Below are 25,480 nucleotides of genomic sequence, written 5' to 3'. Positions count from 1 at the left end.
ATGGGTGGTGCTGGTAGAGGGATCTAGTAGGAGATTGTTGGAGAGGTGAGTGGAGAATGTGAATCTATCATTGTTTATTGGGGCGCTCAGTGGGTTCTTTAGCTGGTCCTGGGACTTGCCTCTAAATCCCACAGGCTAGGCTCCTTACACTCTTCTCCGGCCACCTGGGATCTTCTCCATACCTAGGACCCTGGGAAACTTCCTTACTTCTAAATTCATATCTTGCTGCAAATAAAGTCTCCAGCAAAGTCCCATTTGTGCCCTCAGTCCACCTCCTCACCCAGACAGGGCCCCACTAGTCTTCCCTTGCCCAACTCCAGCTTTCCTCCAGGATTGTAGCTAAGGTGCCTCCTTCACCCTTTCCCTCCTTTCCATGGCTGTGGCCTCCCTCTTGGCCCTGCCTCTTGATGGCCCCGCCTCCCCATGGGCCCCACCTTCCCGAGAGCACCCTCTCAGCTCCACTCTACATCCTGACTCTCCTTGGCCAAGCTCCTTCCCTGTCCCTGGGTTTGACTTGCTTTTTCTTCTCTGGTCTTATGCTCTGAGAGAGAAAAAGCCCATGGGTAAGTGATTTCTCTTATTTGTAGAGTTGGCAAGAAAAATGAAAAAGAACCAGGGAGGAAGAAGGCCGGGCTCAGAGTGCTACTGGCTGTCCCAGTGCTCTGGGGTTTGAGCAGAGGGTATTTCATGGCTAGACTGAATTGGGGATGCATACCAGAGACCTTGTGAATTTGGGAAGAGCATGCAGGTTTGCCAGGGTCAGAGTGATTTGAAGGCCTACACTCTCTTCTCTTCTAGACAAAAAGGGTCTCAGCTCTACTGAGGAAAATATGAGTTAGGTGCTTCTCCAGGGTCCTCACCTCTTTGCCCTGCCTTCCTTTCTGGCCTTTCCTTTCTGACCTGGTACAGAGCTTGCATTATTCATCTTTGTCCAGCACACTACTCCCCTGTGTACTTCCCCACAGGGCCTAGTACATAATATGCGTAGACATGTTCCTTGAATGAAGCTTCTTCCACCTGGCTCTGATATTTCCTTCATGTTTTGCCATATTTTCTCACTTGAAATTCTGAAAGTGTCTGTGTCATATCTTCTTAGGGAGAACATTGATGAGAACTTTGTAGAATGGCAGGCCCAGTATGATAAGATGGTCCCTCTCACCATGATGATTTGAGGTACTTCCTCCATGCACAAAAAGACAGATATCTATTTTTACAGCTGCAGAGGGTATCTCACTGCCTACAAAGTTGTGTTGGGGATTGATTGTAGGGCAGGGCAGGCTGTAATTGCAATAATTACCAAGTTCTCCTAGGGTTTGTCTGCCCAGTGGTCTTCCAAACACTTTATGAAGGATTCTCTGAGGTCCCAAGTGTATTGTAAATGAGCTAGTGCTAAATTAGCCTTGAAACTTGATGGCTCTGTTCTTTCTCTTAGAATCTATCAATTTTATGCTCATGATAGGCATATTTATTGATTGATAAGGCCTTGCAGGATAAGCTTAAAAGACGTATGGCTCTGGGTCTCCAAGAGGCAATTTGGTGTTATTGAAAAACATATTTGCAGCTCTTTAATTTTAAATGCCCTTGGAGTCCCAAACTGTTCTTCATTCTCCCTGCCACCCCATGGCCAAGTATACTGTACCCCAACACCAGAAACCTAGATGGCACTCATCCATGTATGACATCTGTTTTATTGATTATATGTAATAAATGTTTATTTCTAGGTTGTCTTTCTCTCCCCTCTAGCATTTCTTGTGGAAATTTTTTCCATTATTAATTGATACGTGGAAGTGCCTCTAGAAGGCAGATTCATTTTAAACCTAGTTTACACAAAATCATGTGGAATTCCAAGCTTCCTTTACCAAACATATTCCAATTAGATAAGTATAATTTTTGGATAATATTCCTTTGGTTCACCCTTGTCCCTTTTTTCTTTTATTATCACAGAAATCATAAAGCTGATTGGAAACTAGAAAGAACTTGGGAAGAGGGATGAACAGTGTCCCTTAAATAGTGGTGGTAGAGGCTCTTCGTTAAAATTTATCTTAAAGCTTAAATTTGCTTTATCTGAGTTGAGGCAGATGGCCCTGGTGGAAAATTCATATTGACCTATACTTAGTTAAGAATTCAAGACTCAGAAGCATAATACAACTTTCATATGAACCAGATGCTCTGTTTTCTTTACTACAACAACACAACACAATGAACTTTGTAAGAGAGATGATGGAGGTGTGGACCAGCTACCTAGGACTGTAAAGGAACCAGGCAAAGTCTGGTGAAAGAAGACAGAGGGTAGAAGACAACTGAGTCCATACATGGAGGGTAGGACACAGTTAAATATATGAAGGAAGATAACCAGAGAGATAATGGGTCTTTCCTAAGCCATCTGTGTTCCATGAATTACTGAGGGTGTAAATTGGAACAAGGTACATGGAAGAAGGAGCCATGGACTCTGACCTCTTACAAATGCTTTTATAAATGTGGAGACAGAGTGTAGTAATAAATGGGACACTGGATGCATTTCTGGATTTTGTGCATACAAGGAAGGAAGGATTTGAGAGGGAGAACAGCTTGAAAGCTGTTTAACAAGGCTTTTTTGGAAAAAAACTGAGTGTGGATCTGTCCTTATTGTAGACAAAGTCCATCCTACATTAGAGTTATAGTTTGGAAAATACGGTGGACAGGCAGATGGATTTCCTTCTACTGCTTTCTCCTCAGGACTTTTATTAGGTGTTCTATGTTGACAGGATTGAGGGTAGAGAAAAGGAGAATAGAGGATTGTAGGGGGAAATGGTGAAGAAATTTATCTTCACTGTTGACATCAATGTATTACATCACTTTCTAATCCCTTAATTGCACACCCTTCCTGGATTTTCCCAGCTCTCTTCCTGATTCCTGTTTGGAAATTCTAATTCTGATTCTTCCTGGTATCCCACCTAGTTTCTGAAGATTTCTAGAAAGAGAAGCTTGGCCTTTTCTGATTTATCAAATTGATCATCTTGTTTTGGTATGATAGAAATGTTAAGAACTTCCAAAATTGGATTCTGACTAAAACTAAAGATGTGGAGCAATTCTCACTGCTCTAATTTTTATGCCTTGTTTTAGTATAGGTAGTATAGACTTTATCACTTTAGAGACGTGCCACTCCCCTTGAACCCCTACCTCCACCTCCACCTCAGTCTTAAAGGAATGTCATTTAGGGTTTAGAGGCATCTCAGCACTATTAAGAGAAGGCAGTAGTGCCCCTTTTCTTTGAGACCCATTTCTTCTTGGGTCTATCACTTGTGCATTCATCGCTTGGTCTCTAAGTAGGCTCCACCTTCTCCATCTCTGAGAAGTCTTGCCTGTGTTTGAAGATTATCATTTTAGGAAACAGGTGCCACCTTCGTTTGGTCATGTTTCAGGGTCGTGGAAGCTCTACATTTTGAATGTCTAGATCAGGAAGCTCTCAAGGCAGGGAGTATATCTTTTTCTTTACTTCCTCCAGCAGAATGCTTAATTCATATTCAGCTCAAATGTGCTATGAATGTTGACTGCCTGTCTCAGTAAATCCCTCATGGTGAAGTTTAAGCCAAATCCCTTCTGGTTTTATTTCTAGAGTGATGGGAAACATGGGAGAGGGAGCTGGAATGGACAGTGGTGGAAGAAGAACCTAGTAGGAGTTTCTGGGAGAGGCAGCTGATGGGTGGTGCTTCTATGTTTGTTTAACGAGCTTTTCAGTGGGCTTCATACCTGGATCTGGAACTGGCCTCCAAAACATCACACGCTGGGCTCCATCTGCCTCTGCACACTCTCCTTGTGCCAAGACCCTGAAAATATTGTTAACTTCTAAATTAACATCATGCTTCCCACAGTGTCTCCAATAAAGTATTATTGAGGTCCTCAGTGCACTCATTGCTCACTCATGCAAGGCCACACTGGTCTTCCATTGTCCACTTCTAGCTGTCCTCCTGGTTTCCCTGTAAGCCACCTCCCTCCCCTTTCCCACCATGCCCATGCTCTGCCTCCCTGAGGGTTTCCTGCTAAGCTCCACTCCAAGCCCTGACTCTATTTGGCCAATCCCTTCCTTCTCACTGGGTTTCAGTTGCACTTTTCTCTCATGTTTCTCTCCTCAGTGGCAGAAAGCCCGTGAGTAAACAGGTGGGGTTTTTTCCTGTTTATAGAGTTGACAAGAGAACTGAGACAGAACCAGAGAAGAAGGCTGCGATGGAATGCTGCTGGCTGTCTAAGCTTATGGTATTTGAGCAGAGGGTATTTAATAGCACCAGAGCTAGACGTTGGTGCAGATTAGAGGCTTTCAGAGTTTGGGAAGGGCAGGCAGGTTTTCTGGGGTCAGAGTGATTTGAGTCCTGTACTCTGTTCTCTTCCAGACCAGAAAAGTTCTCAGCTCTGCTGGGGAAAATATGAGTTAGGGCAGGTTATTCCTTGATGCTTCTCCTCCAGAGTGCTTCTCACATCATTGCCCTGTCCTCCTTCCTGGAATTTCCTTTCTGTCCTGGTGCAGAGCTTGTTTACTCATCTTTGTCTTTCCCACAGGGCCCAGCACATAGTATGCTTAGACATGTTCTTTGAATGAATGAAGTTTCTTCCACCTGGCTCTGCTGCCTCCATGTTTTGCCACGCTTTCTAACTGGAGATTCTGAAAGTCTCTGTGTCCTATCTTCTTAGGTAGGACACTAATGTGGACTTTAGAACACCAGGTCAAGTCTGATAATGTGTTCCCCTGGCACCATGATGATTTGAGTGTCTTATTCCAGCCTGCTCACAGAGACAGATATCTATTTTTACAGCTGCCGAAGGTATCTCCCTACCTGTCTTATCTGACTTAAAAAGTTGTGGTGGGGGTTGATTATAGGTCAGGACAGGCTGTGAGATGAAAGATTACCAAGTTCCCCTGGGGTGTGGCTGCCTAGAAGTCTTTTGAAAACATTTTATGAAGGCTTCTCTGAGGTCCCAAGGATATTATAAATGAGTCAGTTATTTGAAGGTTCAGATAAATCTTGAAACCTGATGGCTCCATTGTTTTTCTTAGAATCTATCAAATTTATGTTCATGATAGATGTTTATGTTTATTAGTCAACACGGGCTTAGAGGAGAAGCCTGAAATAGGTATGGCTTCCTGGATCTAAGAGGCAATTTGCTTTTATCAAAAAACATATTTCCAACTTTTGAATTTAAAGACCTTAGAGTCTTAAACGGTTCTCTGATGAACACCCCCACCCCTATCAACCATGTATGCTATGGGCAGTGCCCAATACCAGAAGCCCAGAACACCCTTATACATACACAACACCTGTTTAATTGATTATATGTGGCAAATGTTTATTTCTAGGTTGTCTTCCTCTTGCACTCCAGCAGTTCTTGGGCAACTTCTGTTCATTATCAATTGACATGTGTTATTACCTTCTGAAGGCAGATTAATTTTAACCTTAGTTTAAGCAAAATCATGTGGAAAAGAGAATTTACTTTACCAGGTGTATTTCACATTGATAAAATATGATCTTTGGATTATATTCATTTGATTTATCTTTGTCTTTTTTATTGCAAAATCACAAAGCAGCCTGGGGATTAAAAAGAATAAGGGAATAGAGATAGTGCCCCTTAAAAAAGTGATGGGAGAGACTTTTGTTGTCTATTATGATGCATGAATTTGGGTGAGGCAGATGGGTTTTGGTGGTGAAGTCGTATGGATCTGTATTTGGATAAGAACTCAGGACTTTGAGACATGATGCAACTTCCATATGATCTGATGTCTTTCCTACAATAAAACAGAACTATTAACATTCCTAAGGAGCAGGAATCAGAATGGAGCAGCTACCTGGGGTAAGAGAGGGAGTAAGCATGGTGTGTTGTGAGAAGACAGAGAAAAAGACAGCTGAACGCATACATGGGGAGGATCTTAAGGAGGGTAGCTAGAGAGATAGTCAGCCTTTCCTAAGCCACCTTGCATGCAGTGTATTACTGAGGGTGTATATTGGGAGGGGGTACATAGAAGAAGGAGCAATGGGTTCCCATCACTCACAACTGCTAGTCTAAAAGTTGGCACAGGATTTAGTGATAATAGGACCACTGGATGGAGTTTTGGATTCTGTGATGAGAAGGAAAGAAAGGGTTTGGGAGTAAATAAAGATGTTTAGCAAGACTTCTTGAAACAAAAAAATTGGATCAGTACTCAGTGTAGACAAAAGCCATGCTACAATACAGCTGTAATTTGGAAAATAAAGTGGACACCAGGTTGGATTTCCTTCTACTGCTCTCTCCTGGGAACTTTTATTAAGTGTTCTGTGTTGACTGGTTTCAATGTTAAGAAAAGGAGTAGAGAATCATAGGGGGAAGTAGAGAGAAATTGATTTTCACTATTAAAAAATTTATTTTTACCTTTACAATCAATGTATCACATCACTTTCTAACCTCTTAAATGCACACCCTTCCTGGCTTTTCCCAACTCTTTTCTAATTCTTTTTTAGAAAGTCTATTTCTGATTTTTCCTGTAGTCCATCTAGTTTCTTAAGACCTCTAGAAGCAGAAACTCAGTCTTTTCTGATTTGTGAAGTTGATCAGCTATATTGTTTTGGTGTGATACAAATATTAAGAAACTTCAAATCTGAATTCTAACTGATATTAAACCTGTAAATGTGCCAACTCATGAATGAAGAACATTATGTTCATGCTCTGTCTTCTCTGAAGTTACCCAGAGGGACTCACAAAGGTCTCTTTGTTCACAAGCATCGCAGAATGGTACTAGATGATATGGAGTCTGTACAGCCTCTTGAGAAGCTCTGGCTATCTGCTTTTTACTCAATAATGGCTCAATGTTACCAGTGTAGTGTGTGCATGAAGCAGTGAATTCATACATACTGTGGGAAGGAATCAAAAATGTTTTGTTCTACATCTACATATCTATTTTTCTACTACTCCATAGATTTAGGTCTACATTTGGCTGGATGGATTTGGTCTCCATACAGTTGGACTAGAGTATGTTAGGTTACAGCAGGATGGTTTTCAGTGACTTGGAATTCAGTCTCTTCCAGACTGGGATGGATCTGAGGTGTGGAGCTGGAGGTGGTAGGCTAGGTGGGTAAACTGGGTGAGGTGGATTTGTCTCTTCTTGGTCTAAAGAGCATACAGTCTGGAAGTTACCATGTCTTCAAGTTTACATCTGGATTGCACCTTGTATGATTGACTTGCAGAATTAGAACTGACTAGCCTTATTCAGAGACCATGAAGGAGGTTCTACCCTAAGGAATTTTTACTCTACAAACTGAGAGAAAGTTTTCTTCCAAGTAACATGCAAACAGAATATAGCGCGAAGTAAGATTATAGGTGGGAGGATGCCTGGTAAGTGATCCATTTGGTGAGATTGTTCTTAGAAGATTCTTGGGATATAAGTTGGGATATTTATTTTCTTCAGCATGAGCTGAATTTGGTTACTTCAGCTTTCTTTCCAACTTTTCAGGGAAGCTGTCTGAGCTGTTCTTCTCTTTACCCAGGGAATAATTTACACCTTTATGGTTTTTCTCTCTTTTTCTTTTTAGAACAAAGACTGAGAATTATTATTTCATTGGTAGTAGTAGTGGTAGTAGTATTACTATTATTATATCTTAGTATCTAAATCTCTTTTAATATCGGTACCAATTATTTAACTTGATCTGATAAACCAGTAAAAGCTGGGCAAGCTGGATTTACTGTCAGGTATGGTGTAGTTTGTTTTATGTTTTTCGTGGGGCCAGGAAGGAAGACCTGAACGAGGCTATATTTATTGGATCATGTCCAAAACAAAAGAAGTAGCTTGAACTGATAGTTTCCTAGAGAACAGTGATGAATAATGCCAAGATGGGCTAATTCCTACCTCTTTTATGAGGCCTCTCATGCTGACTCATGATGCACACAAGATATTCACTTTCTTGCCAAGGCTGGAAAATGAAGTCCTTCCTGTTCTTACCTTCTGTTGGCTAGGAACCCTTCTGGTATCTTTTTTTTTTTCTCAAATATTTATTGACAAGTTAGTTTCCATATAACACCCAGTGCTCATCCCCACAAGTGCCCTCCTCCATGCCCATCCCCAACCCCATCAGTCCTCAGTTTATTCTCTGCATTCCAGAGTCTCTCATGGTTTGCCCCTCTCCCTCTGCCCCACCACTTCCCCCCTACTTCTCTCCCACGGTCCTCCATTAAGTTCCTCCTAATCATCCTATACGTGCAAACATATGGTATCTGTCCTCTGCCTTATTTATTTCGCTCAGCATAACTACCCTCAAGTTCCATCCATGTTGCTACACGAGATTTCATTCTTTCTCATTTCCATGTAGTATTCCATTGTATAGATAAGCCACATCTTCTTGATCCATTCGTCCATTGGTGGACACTTAGGCTCTTTCCATGTTTTGGCTATTGTTGAGAGTGCTGCTATCATCATTGGGGTGCATGTGCCCCTGTGCATCAGCATTCCTGTATCCCTTGGGTAAATTCCTAGCAGTGCTATTGCTGAGTCATAGGGGAGTTCTATTGTTAGTTTCCTGAGGAACCTCCACACTGTTTTCCAGAGGGGCTGTACCAGTTTACATTCCCACCAACAGTGTAGGAGGGTGCCCATTTCTCCACATCCTCACCAGCATCTAGAGTCCTCTGATTTGTTCATTTTAGCCACTCAGACTAGCGTGAGGTGGTATCTCAGTTGGTTTTGACATCTATTTCCCTGATGAGGAGAGATGCTGAGCATTGTTTCATGTGTCTGTTGGCCATGTGGATGTCCTCTTTGGAGAATTGTCTGTTCATATCTTCTGCCCATTTCTTCACTGGGTTGTTTTTCGTGTGTGGAGTTTGGTGAGTTCCTTATAGATTTTGGATACTAACCCTTTATCTTTTCCCATTCCATTGGTTGCCTATTAATTTTAGGGATTGTTTCCTTTGCCATGCAGAAGCTTAATCTTGATGAGGTCCCAATAGTTCATTTTTGCTCTTGATTCCCTTGCTTTTGGGGATGGTCAAGGGATGGTCAAATTCCTGCGGTGGTCAAGGAGGTTGTTTCCTGCTTTCTCCTCTAGGGTTTTGATGGTTTCCTGTCTCACATTCAGGTCCTTTATCCATTTTGAGTTTAGATTTGTGTGTGGTGTGAGAAAATGATCTAGTTTCATTCTTCTGCATGCTGCTGTCCAGTTCTCCCAGCACCATCTGTTAAAGAGGCTGTCTTTTTTTCCATTGGATACTCTTTCCTGCTTTGTCAAAGATTGGTTGGCTGTATACTTTCGGGTCCAATTCTGAGTTCTCTATTTTATTCCATTGTTCTATGTGTCTGTTTTTGTGTCAACACCACACTGTCTTGATGATGACAGCTTTGTAGTAGTGGCTAAAGTGTAGGATGGTGATGCCTCCCGTTTTGGTTTTCTTCTTCAATATGACTTTGGCTATTCGGGCTCTTTTGTGGTTCCATACAAATTTTAGGATAGTTTTTTCTAGTTTTCAAAAGAATGCTGGTCCAATGTTGATTGGGATTGCCTTGAATGTGTAGATTGCTTTGGGTAGTAATGACATTTTAACTATATTTATTCTTCCAATCCCTTAGCATGGAATGGTTTTCCATTTCTTTGTGTCTTCTTCACTTTCCTTCATAAGTTTTCTATAGTTTTCATTATACAGATCTCTTATATTCCGTGGTTAGGTTTATTCCTAGGTACATTATGGTTTTTTGTGCAGTTGTGAATGGGATCAGTTTCTTGATTTCTCTTTCTGTTGCTTCGTTGTTGGTGTATAAAAATACAACCGATTTCTGTACGTTGATTCTGTACCCTGCAACTTTGCTGAATTCTTGGATCAGTTCTAGTAGGATTCTGGTGGAGTCTCTTGGGTTTTCTATGTAGTGTATCATGCCATCTGCGAAAAGTGAATGTTTGACTTCTTCTTTGCCCATTCTGATGCCTTTTTATTTCCCTTTGTTGTCTGATGGCTGATGCTAGGACTTCCAGCACTATGTTAAACAACAGTGGTGAGAGTGGACATCCCTGTCGTGTTCCTGATCTCTGGGGTAAAGCTCTCAGTTTTACCCCGTTGAGGATGATAGCTGAGGGCTTCTTATAGATGGCTTTTATGATGTTTAAGTAAGTTCCTTCTATCCCGACTTTCATAGGGTCTTTATTAAGAAGGAATGCTGTATTTTGTCAAATGCTTCTTCTGCATCTATTGACAGGATCATATGGTTTTTATCTTTTCTTTTGTTGATGTGATGTATCACATTGATTGACTTGTGAATATTGAACTAGCCCTGGTACCCAGGAATGAATCCGACCTTATCTTGGTGGATAACTCTTTTTATGTGCTGTTGAATTCGATTTTCAAGTATCTTGTTGAGGATTTTTGCATCTGTATTCATCAAGGATATTGGCCCGTAGTTCTCTTTTTTTGCTGGGTCTCTGTCTGGCTTAGTAATCAAAGTGATGCTGGCTTCATACAATGAGTCTGGAAGTTTTCTTTCTATTTCTATTTTTTGGAATAGTTTGAGAGAGTGGGTATTATTTCTGTTTTAAATGTCTGGTAGAATTCCCCAGGGAAGCCATCTGGCCCAGAGTTCTTATTTGTTGGGAGATTTTTGATACCTTTTTATGTGTCTGTTCAGGTTTTCTATCTCTTCTCATGTGAATTTTGGTAGTGAGTATGTGTTTAGGAATTTGTCCATTTCTTCTAAGTTGTCCATTTTGTTGGCATATAATTTTTCATAGTACTCCCTGATAATGGCTTGTATTTCTGAGGGGTTGGTTCTAATCTGTCCATTTTCATTCATGATTTTGTCTATTTGGGTGCTCTCTCTTCTCTTTTTGAGAAGCCTGGCTAGAGGTTTGTCAATTTTGTTTATTTTTTTCAAAAAACCAACTCTCGGTTTCATTGACCTGTTCAACTGTTTCTTTGGTTTCTATATTGTTTATTTCTGCCCTGGTTTTTATTATTTCTCTTCTTCTACTGGGTTTGGGGTGCTCTTGTTGCTCTCCCTCTAGTTCCTTTAGGTGCACTGTTATATTTTGCACTTGCGCTTTTTCTAATGTCTTGAAATAGGCCTGGAGTACAATGTACTTTCCTCTTTGGACTGCCTTTGTCGCATCCCATAGAGTTTGGATTGTTGCATTTTCATTTGTTTCCATATATTTTTAAATTTCTTTTCTAATTGCCTGATTGGACCATTTGTTCTTTAGTAGTGTGTTCTTTAACCTCCGTATTTTTGGAGGTTTTCCAGACTTCTTCCTGTGATTGATTTCAGTTTCATAGCATTGTGATCTGAAAGTGTACATGATATGATGTCAATTATTTTCNACTGTTATATTTTGCACTTGCGCTTTTTCTAATGTCTTGAAATAGGCCTGGAGTACAATGTACTTTCCTCTTTGGACTGCCTTTGTCGCATCCCATAGAGTTTGGATTGTTGCATTTTCATTTGTTTCCATATATTTTTAAATTTCTTTTCTAATTGCCTGATTGGACCATTTGTTCTTTAGTAGTGTGTTCTTTAACCTCCGTATTTTTGGAGGTTTTCCAGACTTCTTCCTGTGATTGATTTCAGTTTCATAGCATTGTGATCTGAAAGTGTACATGATATGATGTCAATTATTTTCTATTTATTGAGGGCTGCTTTATGTCCTAGTATGTGATCTGTCTTGGAGAATGTGCCATGCGCACTTGAAAAGAAAGTGAATTCCATGGCCTCAGGATGTAGAATTCTAAATATATCTATCAAGTTCAGCTAGTCCAATATGTCATTCGAGTCCATTGTGTATTTATTTTCCGTCTAGTTGTTCTATCCATTGCTATAAGTGGAGTGTTAAAGTCCCCTGCTATTAGCACATTCTTATCCATAAGATTGTTTCTGTTTGTGATTGTTTTATGTATTTAGGTGCTCCCATATTCGTTGTGTAGACATTTATAATTGTTAGCTCTTCCTGATGGATAGACCCTGTAATTATTATGTAATGTCCTTCTTCATCCCTTGTTACTGTCTCTACTTTAAAGTCCAGTTTTTCCGATATAAGTATAACTATTCCAGCTTTTTTTATACTTCCCGTAGCATGATATATATTTCTCCATTCCCTTGCTTTAAATCTGAAAGTGTCCTCCAGTCTAAAATGAGTTTCTTGTAGACAGCAAATGGATGGATTTTGGGTTTTTTATCCATTCTGCTACCCTATGTCTTTTGATTGGAGCATTCAGCCCATTTACATTCAGTGTTATTATTGAAAAATATGGGTTTAGAGTCATCGTGTCCTTTGTGGGATTTATGCTTGTGGTGGTGTCTCTGGTATCTTGCGTTCCTTACACATTTCCCTCAGAGGATCCTCCACAGGATTTTTGTCGGGCTGGTTTAGTGGTGATGAGATCTTTTAATTTTTGTTTATTTCGAAAGACTTTTATCTCTCATTCTCTTCAGAATGACAGGCTTGCTGCATAGAGGATTCTTGGCTGCATATTTTTTCTGTTCATCACATTGAAGATTTCCTGCCATTCCTTTCTGGCCTGCCAAGTTTCAGTAGATAGTTCTGTCACCACTCTGATATGTGTCCGTTTGTATGTTAGGGCCCTTTTATCCCTAGCTGCTTTCAGGATTCTCTCTTTGTCCTTATATTTTGCCAGTTCCTCTATGATATGTAGTGCAGAAGATCGATTCAAGTTTCGTCCGAGGGGAGTTCTCTGTGCCTCTTGGATTTCAAACGTCTGTTTCCTTCCCCAATTCTCTGCTATAATTTGTTCCAGGACTTCTTCAGCGCCTTTCGCTCTCTCTTCCTCTTCTGGAATTCCTATGGTATGGATATTATTCCTTTTGATTGTATCGCTGAGCTCTTGAACTCATCTTTCATGTTCCTGTATCTGTTGATCTCTCTTTTTCTTATTTTTTTTTCTGTAATTGTGTCACTTATTCTCCTTTCTGCCTCTTCAATCCGTGCATCGGATGCCTCCATTTTATTTTGCATCTCATGTATAGCATTTTTAAATTCATCAAAACTATTTTTAAGCTCCATAGTCTTTGTAGCAATTGTTTCTCTGATGTCTTCCTTGCCCTTTTCAAGCCCCGTGATTAATTTTATGATTATTGTTTTAAATTCTTGTTCAGTTATGTTGCTTATATCTGTTTTGAGTAGTTCTTTAGCTGTCATTTCTTCCTGGAATTTCTTTGGAGGGGAGCCCTTTCGTTTCATCATTTTGGTTAGCTTTCTGTCTCTTGTTAGTTTTAAAAGCTTGTTATGCACTCTGCATCTGTGAGTGCTGCTGTACCAAAGAAGGCTCTTTGACTGTCCAGGGCCTGTCCTTTCAGAAAGTGTTCTTTGAATGGTATCTCTTGGTCTCTCTTGTTGAGACCTTGGTTATTTTATTTTCCTACTCGTAGTGATATTTGGGACTCTCCACCATGTGTACTTTGGCTTGTTTCTTGAGGTAGCCCTGGAAAGAAGACAGACAGACAGACAGACAAACACACAGGGAACAAAGGCACACAAACGCACAGTCAAATCCAACAAAACACAAACCGAAAGGGAAAACGACAAAGAAAAGAGAAAAGAGGAAGGAGGGAAGGCGAATAATAAGAAATAAAAATACATAAAAAAGAAGAAAAGAAAAGGAAAAAGAAGAAACCCAATAGACAACAGTTTAAAGCATGTAACCAGATTTCCCAGCTACAAATAAATAGCCAGTGTATGCAGTGCTGATGGAAGAGCATAGAGAAAGAGAGGAATGACAGGGCGGGGAGGACGCGAAATTGGAAATGAATTGAGCAGGCAGAAGGAATAAGAGGCTTTTTTCAAAGAGTGAAAGGGTGGAATATGGTTGGAGAAGAGGCAAAAGAAATGATGATGATGCTATCCAGAGAAACTATATAGTCTGATTACTCCAGAGAGAAAGAGATGAAAAGGTTTGTAGGTGTAGAATTTACATCTAGAGAATGGATTAAATGTGACTGGTTAAGCAAGCCAGTGACCAGAATTAATCAGGGCAGTGCATCCATGTTGGTCTTGCCCCGACTCCAATGAAGAAGAAGGAGGAGGAGGAGGAGGAGGAAGAGGAGGAGGAGGAGGAAGAGGAGGAGGAGGAGGAGGAGAAGAAGAAGAAGAAGAAGGCAGCTTTCTAGTGGCGATGGGCATGGTTTGGTCCAGTGCCTCCCGTGGGAGTCCTTCTTGGTGTTGTGGGGAGAAAAGTGGCGGTGCCCCAGTCCCTTTTTGAACCAAGCATTGCAACTCACTCTTTTGGGTGTGTAAACTCCCTGTGCCAGGGGCTTAGCCAAGGTGGGCCATGCTCTATATCCCAAGCCAGGCCTCGTTTCCAGATCTCAGACCGTGTGCCCCATTGAAATTTCCTGAAATATAAACTTGCAGGCGAGCCCCTCAGGGCAGTTTCAAGTCTCTCGCCTTCCCCCTGGGGTTCGAGCCAGAAGCCAATGCTCCCATCTCCTCCAGGTCTGCCTGATGAGCGAGGAGCAGTTTCACCCAGAGTCCCCTGGGCCCAGTGCTTACCGCCTAGGGTCAGCTGGACAGCAGGAAACCGGGTCCCTCTGTGTACCGTTGCCTGAAATATAAACTCACAGGCAAATCATCCAGAACAGTTTCAAGCCTTTTGCCTCCCCCCGAGGGATCCAGCCAAGCCGGAAGCACAAAGGCACGGGCAACGCGTTTCCCCTCCAGATCTAGCTGTTGAGCGGTAGCGGGGAGCAGTTTCACCTGGGGTTGCCCAGGACACGTGCTTCCCGCCTAGAGTCAGCTGGACAGCAGGAAACAGGATCCGTCTTTGTCCTGAGTGGAGTTTTTTCTCTTCTCTAGTGACAGGGACAGTGTCTTGAGTAGTTTCTACCACTCTTTTCCCCCCTAGACTCACCGAGGCTCCCCACACAGGGGGATCCCCCCTTTCCTCTGTGTCTCCCGTTCTGGCCAGATTTTATCTTCCCCAGTTCCCACTCATGCTATAAGGTTTTCTCAGCAGACTCTGTCTCCTTTTCCTCCCAAACTCCTGGATTATGTAAGGGTTCCTATGGCTTCAGGCCTTCTCCGTGTGAGATTGGGGATGAGTGAAATGTATGGAGTTCCCTCCTTCTCCGCCATCTTGCCCTCTCCCCTGCCTTAGTGTATTTATAACTGCTTTTCAAATCTATGATCTATATGTGTATTTAGATACATTCATCCACCTAAACAAATTCAATGTTGACTCTGTGGCAGGCATAGTTGTAGATGCAGGGAATATTGCCAGGAGCAAAACAAAACAAAAAAATAATTCCTGTTTTCATGGAGCTTGTGTTCTTTTGGAATCAGAAAAATCATGAACAAATATATAACCTGTAGTACATTAAATAGTGATAAGAACTATGGGGAAAAAGGGCAGGGTGATAAAGTACCAGTGGGTGATTAGTAGGAGATGGCATTGTTTTATGGTTTGCTTAAGGAAGGTTGTGCTATGAATGTGCTCTTTCACCAAATGCTGTTAAGGGATCAACCATGTGAATATGTGAGCTAGAAGTGGTACAGTTATAGAGCCAGCAATACAAAGGCCCTGAGGTAGGTTTTTGTCTGGTATGTTAGGAGGCCAGAATGCTTAGGAGCCAGTGTCTATAGAACAATGAGTGGGAGTAAAGAGAAAAAGAAGGCTGAGAGGTAGCTGGGACAGTTACAAATACCATAGGATTTAGGGGCCATTGTAAATGCAGACTTTAGCTTATACTCTGAATAAAAAAGGAAACTAGTGGATGGTTTTGAGCAGAAAGATGATGTGATGTGTTAACAGATATATGTGTATTCTTGAAAAATGTACAGAATTTTTGGCTATTTTTTAAATGTACATAAACAACATTGTTCTATACACCTCCCCCTGCTTTTACTGTTGCTACCTAATATTGTTTCTAAAATCTACCCAAGCAGTCTACGGCCGTACCATCCTGAATCGCCCAATCTCGTCTAGATTCTACCCAAATAACTCTCTATAAATCTACAGTATTATTCCTGACTGCTGTGTAGTGTTTCATTGTGCATATACAGCACATAGTACTTATACATTTCTCTAGTAACAGACGCTGACATAACTTCCAACATTTTGCTTCCACACAGTCCTGTAATGAACTCACTCATATGAGCCTCCTTATAGACTCAGGAGAGACTTTCCTTGGGGTGTTTACCTTGGAGAGGTAGGTGGATGTGTACATTCTTAATTCCACTAAGATTGTGCTTCAGGATGGTGCCCCAGTGACACCTCTACCAGCAGTGCCTGATAGTTTGTATCTTCTTATGGAATTCTCATGTGGATCCAGTAAGGGAAGTCAAGTAAGGTTTCTTTGGATGAGGAAACTGAGGCTTAGAGAGATTAAAAAATTACCCTAGTTTATATTATCAAACAGAAGAGCCAGGGCTGAAATCCAAAATTTCTGACATAAGGTTCACTGTTCTTACCTCTAATGTACCCACCACGGCCCCTGAAATAAGATGAGGGACCTGTAGGCAAAGATGTTGTTGTTCTTACCTCTAATGTACCCACCACGGCCCCTGAAATAAGATGAGGCACCTGTAGGCAAAGATGTTGTTGTTGTTGTTGTTGTTGTTGCTGCTGCTGCTGCTGCTGTTTCTGCTGCTGCTGCTGCTGTTGTTGTTACTGCATTTGAGCCTTGAATTTTTCAATCCTTGTTTACCTCAGTTAGTCTAGGACCCCCAAGTATGCATGAGGGTGCCCTGAGTAGCTCAGCATGTATGAGGCTCTCTAATTACAGTCCTTAGAGTTTCAAGGAGAAATATATGGAATAAAAATGTTTCATTTTCTCACAAGGGCTAGCTAAAAGGGTCAAGTTTTAGTGGGTGATTTTGATAATAGGCATTTATAAAAACTAATTAATTATCAACTTTTGAGGACTTCGGATCAGATTTCAATATAAACATTAGGTAGATTACAGTAAGTATGTACTGTATGTTAGGCACTGAACTAAGTACTTTACAGGCATCATTTCACTTACTCCACACATCAACCCTACAAAATATTTCCTTTTACTCTCTTTTGACTGAGACTTTTGACTCAGCTGTGGAAACTTAAGCCCTGAGAGGTGAACTAATTAATTTGTCCAGAGTCACCCAGTATGAGGTTGACTTGAGACTTGAATCTGAACAGTCTACCTACAGAGCCTTTATTCCTAACTCCTAAACTGTGTTGCCTTCCTGCAAAGGAAGATTTCAGAATCTCTTCCCTTTAATGTACAGTTGGACTCTATTTGCTAGTGTCTTGCTGAGAATTTTTGCATCCAGTTTCATTAGAAATATTGGCCTGACAGAGAAGGACAAATATCATATGTTTGCACGTATAGGAGGATTAGGAGGAACTTGACGGAGGAACAAGGGGGAGAAGAAGGGCGGAAATGGTGGGGGAAAGGGAGAGAAGCAAACCATGAGAGACTCTTGAATGCTGACAAAAACTGAGGACTGATGGATGTGGGGGGAGGGGGGGATGGGCATGGAGGAGGACACTTGTGGGGATGAGCACTGAGTGTTATGTGGAAACTAATTTGACAATAAACTATTAAAAAAAAAAAGAAATATTGGCCTGAAATTCTCCTTTTTAGTGGGGTCTTTGTCTGGTTTTGGAATCAAGGTAATGTTGTCTTCAGGGAATGAACTGGGAAACTTTCCTACCATTTCTATTTTTTGGTGCAGTTTGAGAAGAATAGTTACTAATTCTGCTTTAAATGTCTAGTAGTATTCCCCTGGGAAGCCATCTGGCCCAGGACTCTTATATTTGGGAGATTTTTAAAAAAAATTTTTTTAATGTTTTATTTATTTCTAGGAGAGAGAGAGAGAGACAGCATGAGCAGGGGAGGGTCAGAGAGAGAGGGAGTCACAGACTCTGAAACAGGCTCCAGGCTCTGAGCTGGCAGTCAGCACAGAGCCCGACGCGGGGCTGGAACCCACGAACCGCGAGATCATGACCTAAGCGAAAGTCGGACGCTTAACCGACTAAGCCACCCAGGCGCCCCCGGGAGATTTTTGATAACTAATTCAATTTCTTTGCTATGTCTGGGCCTATTCAATTTTTTTATTTCCTTTTGTTTGAGTTTGTTAGTATGTGAGTATCTAGGAATTTATCCATTGTTTCCCAAATTATCCAGTTTGTTGGTATATAATTTTTCATAGTATTCTCTTACACTTGTTTGTATATCTGTGGTGTGTTTGTGATCTCTTCATTATGTTTTTATCTATTTGGGTCCTCTCCCTTTTCTTTGGGAGATGCATGGCTAGGGGTTCTCAATTTTGTTTATTCTTTCAAAAAGTAAGCTCTTAGTTTCATTGATCTGTTCTACTGGGTTTGTTGTTTCTTTTTGTTTGATCCTATATTGTTTACTTCTGCTCTAATCTTTATTATTTCCTTTCTTCTGCTGGCTTTCAGAATTATTTGCTGTCCTTTTCTAGTTCCTGTAGGTATAAAGTTAGATGGTGTATTTGAGAATTTTCTTGCTTCTTAATATAGGACTGAATTGTAATGTATTATCCTCTTAGAACTGCTTTTGCTGCATCCCAAAGGGTTTGGACTGTTGTGTTTTCATTTTCATTGGATTCCATGTGCAGTATTTTTTAAATTGCTTCTTTAATATCTTGGTTAACCAATTCATTCTTTAGTGGGGTGTTATTTGCCTACAAGTTTTTGAGGTCTTTCCAATTTTTTTTATTGTGGTTGATTTCAAGTTTCATAGCATTGTGATCTGAAAATATACATGGTATGATCTCAACATTTTTGTACTTGTTGAGAGCAGTTTTGTGACTCAGTATGTAATCTGTTTTGGAGAATGTTATGTGCACTCGAGAAGAATGTATATTCTGCTGCTTTAGGATGAAATGTTCTCATATATCTGTTATGTCCATCTGGTCCATGGTGTCATTCAGAGCTGTTGTTTCCGTATTGATTTTTTTCTTAGATGATCTGCCCATTGATGTAAGTAGAGTATTAAAGTATCCCACAATTTTAGTAATATTATCAATATGTTTTTCTTATGTTTGTGATTAATTGATTTATATATTTGGGTTTTCTTAAGTTGAGGGCATAAATATTTGCAATTGTTATTTACTATGATCAAGTGGGATTCATTCCTGGTCTGCAGGGATGGTTTATTATTCACAAGTTAATCAGTGTGATACAACACATTAATAAAAGAAAGTACAAGAACCACATGATCCTTTCCATAGTTGCAGAAAAAGTATTTGACACAATATAGTATCCTTTTTTTTTTTATAAAAACCCTGGAGAAAGTAGGGATAGAAGGAATATACCATAACCTAATAAAAGTCATATATGACAGGCCCACAGCTAATATCATCTTCATTGGGGAAAAACTGAGAGCTTTCCTCCTATGATTAGGAACATGGCAAGGATGTCCACTCTCACCACTGTTGTTCAACGTAGTATTGGAAGTCCTAGCCTCAGCAGTCAGAAAACAAAAACAGATAAAAGGCATCCAAATTAACAAGGCAGAAGTCAAACTTTCACTCTCCACAGATCACATTATACTCTACATGGAAACCCTAAAGACTACACACACACACACACACACACACACACACCACTAGAGCTGATACATGAATTCAGCAAATGTACAGGATATAAAAACAATGTACAGAAATTGGTCATATTTCCATATACCAATGATGAAGCAGCAGAAAGAGATATCAAAGAGTCAATCCCTTTTAAATTACAGCAAAGATTATAAAATACCTAGGAATAAACCTAACCAAAGAGGGAATAGATCTGTATGCTATGCTGAAAACTATAGAAACATTATGAAAGAAATTGAAGAAGACACAAATAAATGGAAAAACATTTCATGCTCATGGATTGGAAAAATGTATTGTTAAAATGTCTATACTACCCAAAGCAATTTATATATCCAATGAAACTCCTATCATAATAATACCAGCACTCTTCACAGAGCTAGAATAAACAATCCTAAACTTGTGTAAAACCATAAAAGACCCCCAAATAGGCAAAGTACTGCTGAAATAGAAAACCAAAGTGGAGGCGTCACAATTCTGGACATTAAGATGTATTACAAAGCTGTATTCATTAAGACAGTATTGTATTGGCACAAAAACAGACACATAGATTGATGGAATAGAATAGAGAACCCAGAAATGGACCCACATATATAGGACCAACTAATCTTCAGAAAAGCAGGAAAAGAGTATCAAATGGTAAAAAGACAGTGTTTTTAGCAAATGGCACTGGGAGAACTAGACAGTGACATGCAGAAGAATGAAACTTGACCACTTTATTATGCCATACACAAAAATTAATTCAAAATGAATGAAAGACCTAAATATAAGACAGAAAACTATCAAAATACCACAGGAAAAAATAGGTAACAACCTCATTGACCTAGGCTACAGCAACTTCTTACTTGACATGTCTCTGAAGGCAAGGGGAATAAAAGCAAAAATAAATTATTGAGCCTTCATCAAGATAAAAATCTTTTGCATAGGAAAGGAAACAATCAACAAAACTAAAAGGCAACCAACAGAATGGGAGAAGATATTTACAAATGACATATTGGATAAAGGGTTAGTATCCAAAAATCTATAAAGAACCTACCAAACTCAACACCCAAAAAACAAAAAATCCAGTGACGAGGCAGAAGTGTTGAAGAGACATTTTTCCGAAGGAGACATCCAAATGGCTAAGAGACACACGAAAAGATGCTCAATGTCATTCAACATCAGGGAAATACAAGTCATAACCACAATGAAATACCACCTCACACCTATCAGAATGGCTAAAATTAACAACTTCAGGAAGTGAGGATTTGGAGAAAGGGAACCCTTTTGCACTTCTGCTAAGAATGCAAACTGATCCATCCACTCTGGAAAACAGTATGGAGTTTTCTCAAAAGATTAAAAATAGATTTAAAAATATTAAAATACCCTACAACTCAGCAATTGCACTGCTATGAATTTATCCAAAGTATACAAAAATGCTGATTTTGAGGGACACATATACCCCAATGTTTATAGCATCACTATTGACAATAGCCAAAGTGTGGAAAGAGCCCTAATATCCATCGATTGATGAATGGATAAAGAGGATGTGGTGTGTGTGTGTACACACACACACACACACACACACACACACAATGGAATACTACTCAGTGATGAAAAAAGAATGAAATCTTGCCATTTGCAACAACGTGGATGGAACCAGAGATTATTATGCTAAGCAAAATAAGTCAGTCACAGAAAGACATTATATGGTTTCACTCATATGTGGAATGTGAGAAAGTGAACGTATGAACATAGGGGAAAGGAAGGAAAAAATTTTTTTAAAACAGGAAGAGAGGAAAATCATGAGAGATTCTTAAATACAGAGAACAAATTGAGGTTTGCTGGAGGAAAGGTGAGTGTGGGAATGGGGTAAATGGATGATGGGCATGAAAGAGGGCACTTTTTTGGATGAGCACCTGGCATTATACTTAACAGATGAATCACTGGGTTATACTCCTGAAGCCAAGACTACACTGTATGTTAACTAACTTGAATAAAAAAGGAAGGAAGGAGGAAGGGAGGGAAGGAAGGAGAGGGAGGGATGGAGGGAAGGAGGGAGGGAGGAAGGAAGGAAGGAAGGAAGGAAGGAAGGAAGGAAGGAAGGAAGGAAGGAAGATTGATTTTACTCTGACCTGCATGCCAAGCATGGCAAACCCAGTCATCATGACTCAGCAAGGAGGTTCTGGGCTCTTTTCTTAAATGCCTTTCAATTGTCAATTATTAATACAAAAGTAAATTTATTATTGTGTGATAAATGTATCATGCTATAGCTTGCTATACCAGAATGAACAGATTACTAGTTAATAATGTTTTATGTAAAATAAATTAGAAATCCTTGTCATTAAAATTTTTTAATGTTTATTTAGTTTTGAGAGAGACAGAGAGATGACAGAGAGACAGAGAGAGATGGAGACACAGAATCTGAAGCAGGCTCCAGGCTCTGAGATGTCAGCATAGAGCCTGATGCGGAGCTTGAACTCACAAGCAGTGAGATCATGACCTGAGCCAAAGTCAGATGCTCAACCAATTGAGCCACCCAGGACCCCCAAGAAGTCTTTGTCATTGAAAAAAGAAAACCTTCAATTCTTCTCCTATCACCAATTATCCCAGTTTGTGACATACCTCTTTAGAGACCATTTGCCCATGCTTTTGAATATACATCTATAACTATACACTATAGAGATAGATTTCATGGAAATTATGCATTATTACATAGAGTTGTACTATACATATAATTTTCCAACTTTTTTCTCACAATAATGTATATTGGGTGCATATTGATGTTACTTTACATAGATTTAATACATACCTTTTAGTATTAAAATAAAATGAAGAATCTCTTCCCTTTAAAATGGAAGACCATTTCTTGTCAGTTGGGTGGATTAGAGCAATCATGGGAGCTACTAGACAAGAATCTTCAGAGGGAGAGGATGTAAAGTTTGAAAATGTCTCCAAGTATCTTAATTATGCCTCCCTCTGTCCTCTGAACTGAGAATCTCTGCCTTAGAACATACCTCCTAGATTATAGCGCCTGAACATGATGCCTTCAAATAAATAGGAATTCTTTAACAGAGTGTGGGTGTTTAGTTGCCTATAACCCAAGGCAGCCTGGTGTTTTTAAACAAGTCTTCTCAAAGGCAAATAATGATTATCACCTATGTGTGGCCTATACCTGACATAAATGATGTGTGGTGAAGGTTTTATCACAGTTGGTTTTCACATTAAATTTTTCATTTTACTTTCCTTCTACAAGGATGTTAATACCATTAATATCTTTACCTGAGCAAGATTTACAAAGGTTGCTTCACTACAAAGTACGTATCTTGAAGTCAAGAGATAGGAATTTTTGATTTTGTGCTCTTTCAGGTTTTTTTTCTCAGTTTGTACGTTTATTCAACAAATATTTATTGAGCTCCTAACTCACAGTCTAATGGGCAAGGCAGGTAGCTGACCTGGATTTTTGATACATTTGGATAAATGGCACATGAGAAACGCTCATATTCTATGCAAGGACACAGGAAAGGCAGCATAAGGATCAGGGGAGACTTCCTGGGGAGGTCTGAGATGGGAACTGAAAGAGAAGTGGGGGGTAGCTAAGTGAAGGGACAAGAGAGCATTAGAGACAGGTAACAGGGTGAGTGTGGAATTTCACAGCTGAAGCAGAAACTGGTCAGGGAATGAGGCTGGAGGAATCAGCACAGGTCAGATGACGAAGGAAGGAAGGACTATAAAGGAAGGGCAGTGGGAACCACTGAAACGTGTAAAGCCTGAGGATGGGTAGTGGACACATCAATCACATTCAGAGTGTACAAAGTGTCCATGAGTTAAGAATTGATACTCCATGGGGCACCTGGGTGGCTTAGTCGGTTAAGCATCCGACTTTCGCTTAGGTCATGATCTCATGGTTCGTGGGTTCGAGCCCCACGTCGGGCTCTGTGCTGACTGCCAACTCAGAGCCTGGAGCCTATTTCAGAGTCTGTGTCTCCCTCTCTCTCTGACTCTCCCCTGCTCACGCTGTCTCTCTCTCTCTCTCCTAGAAATAAATAAATATATTTTTTAAAAAAATTGATACTCCTTATTTCTCTCCCATGCTGAGAATAAATCATAAAATGGAACTGGTGAGGGCCACTTGGGTGGTTAAGGCACTTAAGCCTCAGACTCTTTTTTTTTTTTATATTATTTTTATTTATTTCTAGGGGAGAGAGAGAGAGAGAGAGAGAGTGAGCAGGGGAGGGTCAGAGAGAGAGGGAGACACAGACTCTGAAATAGGCTCCAGGCTCTGAGCTGGCAGTCAGCACAGAGCCCGACGCGGGGCTCTAACCCACAAACCACGAGATCATGACCTAAGCGAAAGTCGGACGCTCAACCAACTAAGCCACCCAGGCGCCCCAAGCCTCAGACTCTTAATTTTGCCTCAGGTCATGAGCTCATGATGTGTGAGATGGAGTCCTGCACTGAACTCTGCTGACAGCACAAGGCCTGCTTGATATTCTCTCTCTCTCTCTCTCTCTCTCTCTCTCTCTTGCTGTACCTCCCCTGCTCTCATTCTCTCTCAAGAAATAAAAATAAATAAACTTTTTTAAAAATTGGAAATGGTGAGTGGCAATTTAGATGTCTAGATGGATTTGTAGACAGAAGGTCTAACCATCAACCCCAGGTTTCCTTTTGATTATCCACGGAAAACACCTTTAAATTTTGAAACCTTTGACAACATTTCCTAAAATTCCCTTAAATTCCCAACTTGAGTAGGAAAGAGAGAGGGGACTGCATGCCTTTGTTTCCTTTGTTCTCCGTTACTCATTTCAGGGGAATTTCTGTGAATTAATTGTTCATCTAAAGTTTTGCTTCCTTTGAGGTGGAGACTATTTGAATATCAGCAGGAGAGGAGGGGTAAAAAGGAACCACAGCCAGATTCCTTCATTAGGAAAATATGTTTGGCCAATTCAGATCACAGTTTGATCCAGTAAAATAACTCCTTTTGAAACATTAATAGGCAGTTACAAGTGAGTTTCAATACAACACACAGAGCAGGGCAGTTCTGACATCACAGATGGCCCAGGGTGTTTACAGAGCACAGTGTGGTCAGCGAGGAGACTGTCTGCATAAGTGAACTCATCTTCTCTCCTAGATCCCAGAGAGGGAGGAGACAGAAGAAATTATTTTGGCTGGGAGCTACTATGAGGTAGGTGACCTAACTTTTTTCTCCCTATCCAACATACTCTCATAACTGTGGACACAAATATTACAGTAAATTTTGTCTGATTGTTTGGGTAAGGTATATTCAATGTCAGAATTTATAAACTTGCCTTTAGAACTCTTCAACCTTCTTAGTAACGGACCCTTGAATGACTGCTGCACCCATGTCTCCAGTGTTTCCTTACCAGACAGCCTGTTCTTCTCCTTTTTGCAGGTAGTTATGAAGGCCTGGCCCCTTTCTTCCTCTTCCTCTATTCTCAGTGCCCCTGTGGGCCAAGGTGGGTAAAGCAAAAGGTTAGGCTGTATATTCTTTGCCATCAGTACATTTAAATGGATGATCCAGAATATGGAGAAAGGAGGCCAAAGTGACATTTTTCCTTGGGTAATTGATTTTGGGGATAAATATTTTAAGGCCACAGGACCAATATTTGTATTTTAAACTCTGATGATATTTTTAAAAATGGTTCTATAATTGCAACAAGGCCCTCCAATCCATGAATTAATGTGTCATAGCTCATGCTCATCATGTACACCACAGAAACATCCCGCATGTGAATTTCTGCACAATAAATTCATGCTCTGTTGTGTATTACAGCTTAATTAGTACTTGAAGCTACATGAGTTAGATGAACCCAAATGGGATAATGTCATGTGATGTATAAAACAGAACAATGTTGGGAAGTATTTGACACTTTTTTTCTGTGGGGAAAGCAGTGCTTGTTTGTCTATGATGTCTTTTGATATCTGTTTCTTTGTTATTTGTTTTGTAACAGGTG

General features: G+C 40.3%; 1 long non-coding RNA gene across 1 annotated transcript; it reads left to right on the top strand.

Moving 5' to 3' along the window:
• The first annotated feature begins 476 nt into the window (after positions 1-476).
• Positions 477-24,985, top strand: LOC144237498 (uncharacterized). Its single transcript, XR_013336870.1, has 3 exons — positions 477-563; positions 24,637-24,694; positions 24,923-24,985. It is a non-coding gene; the product is annotated as an uncharacterized LOC144237498 (long non-coding RNA).
• Positions 24,986-25,480: the final 495 nt, after the last annotated feature.

The sequence above is a fragment of the Crocuta crocuta genome, unplaced genomic scaffold (assembly GCF_008692635.1).
Source record: "Crocuta crocuta isolate KB4526 unplaced genomic scaffold, BGI_CrCroc_1.0 scaffold276, whole genome shotgun sequence".
Taxonomy (NCBI): domain Eukaryota; kingdom Metazoa; phylum Chordata; class Mammalia; order Carnivora; family Hyaenidae; genus Crocuta; species Crocuta crocuta.
This window is presented reverse-complemented; position numbering and strand designations above follow the sequence as displayed.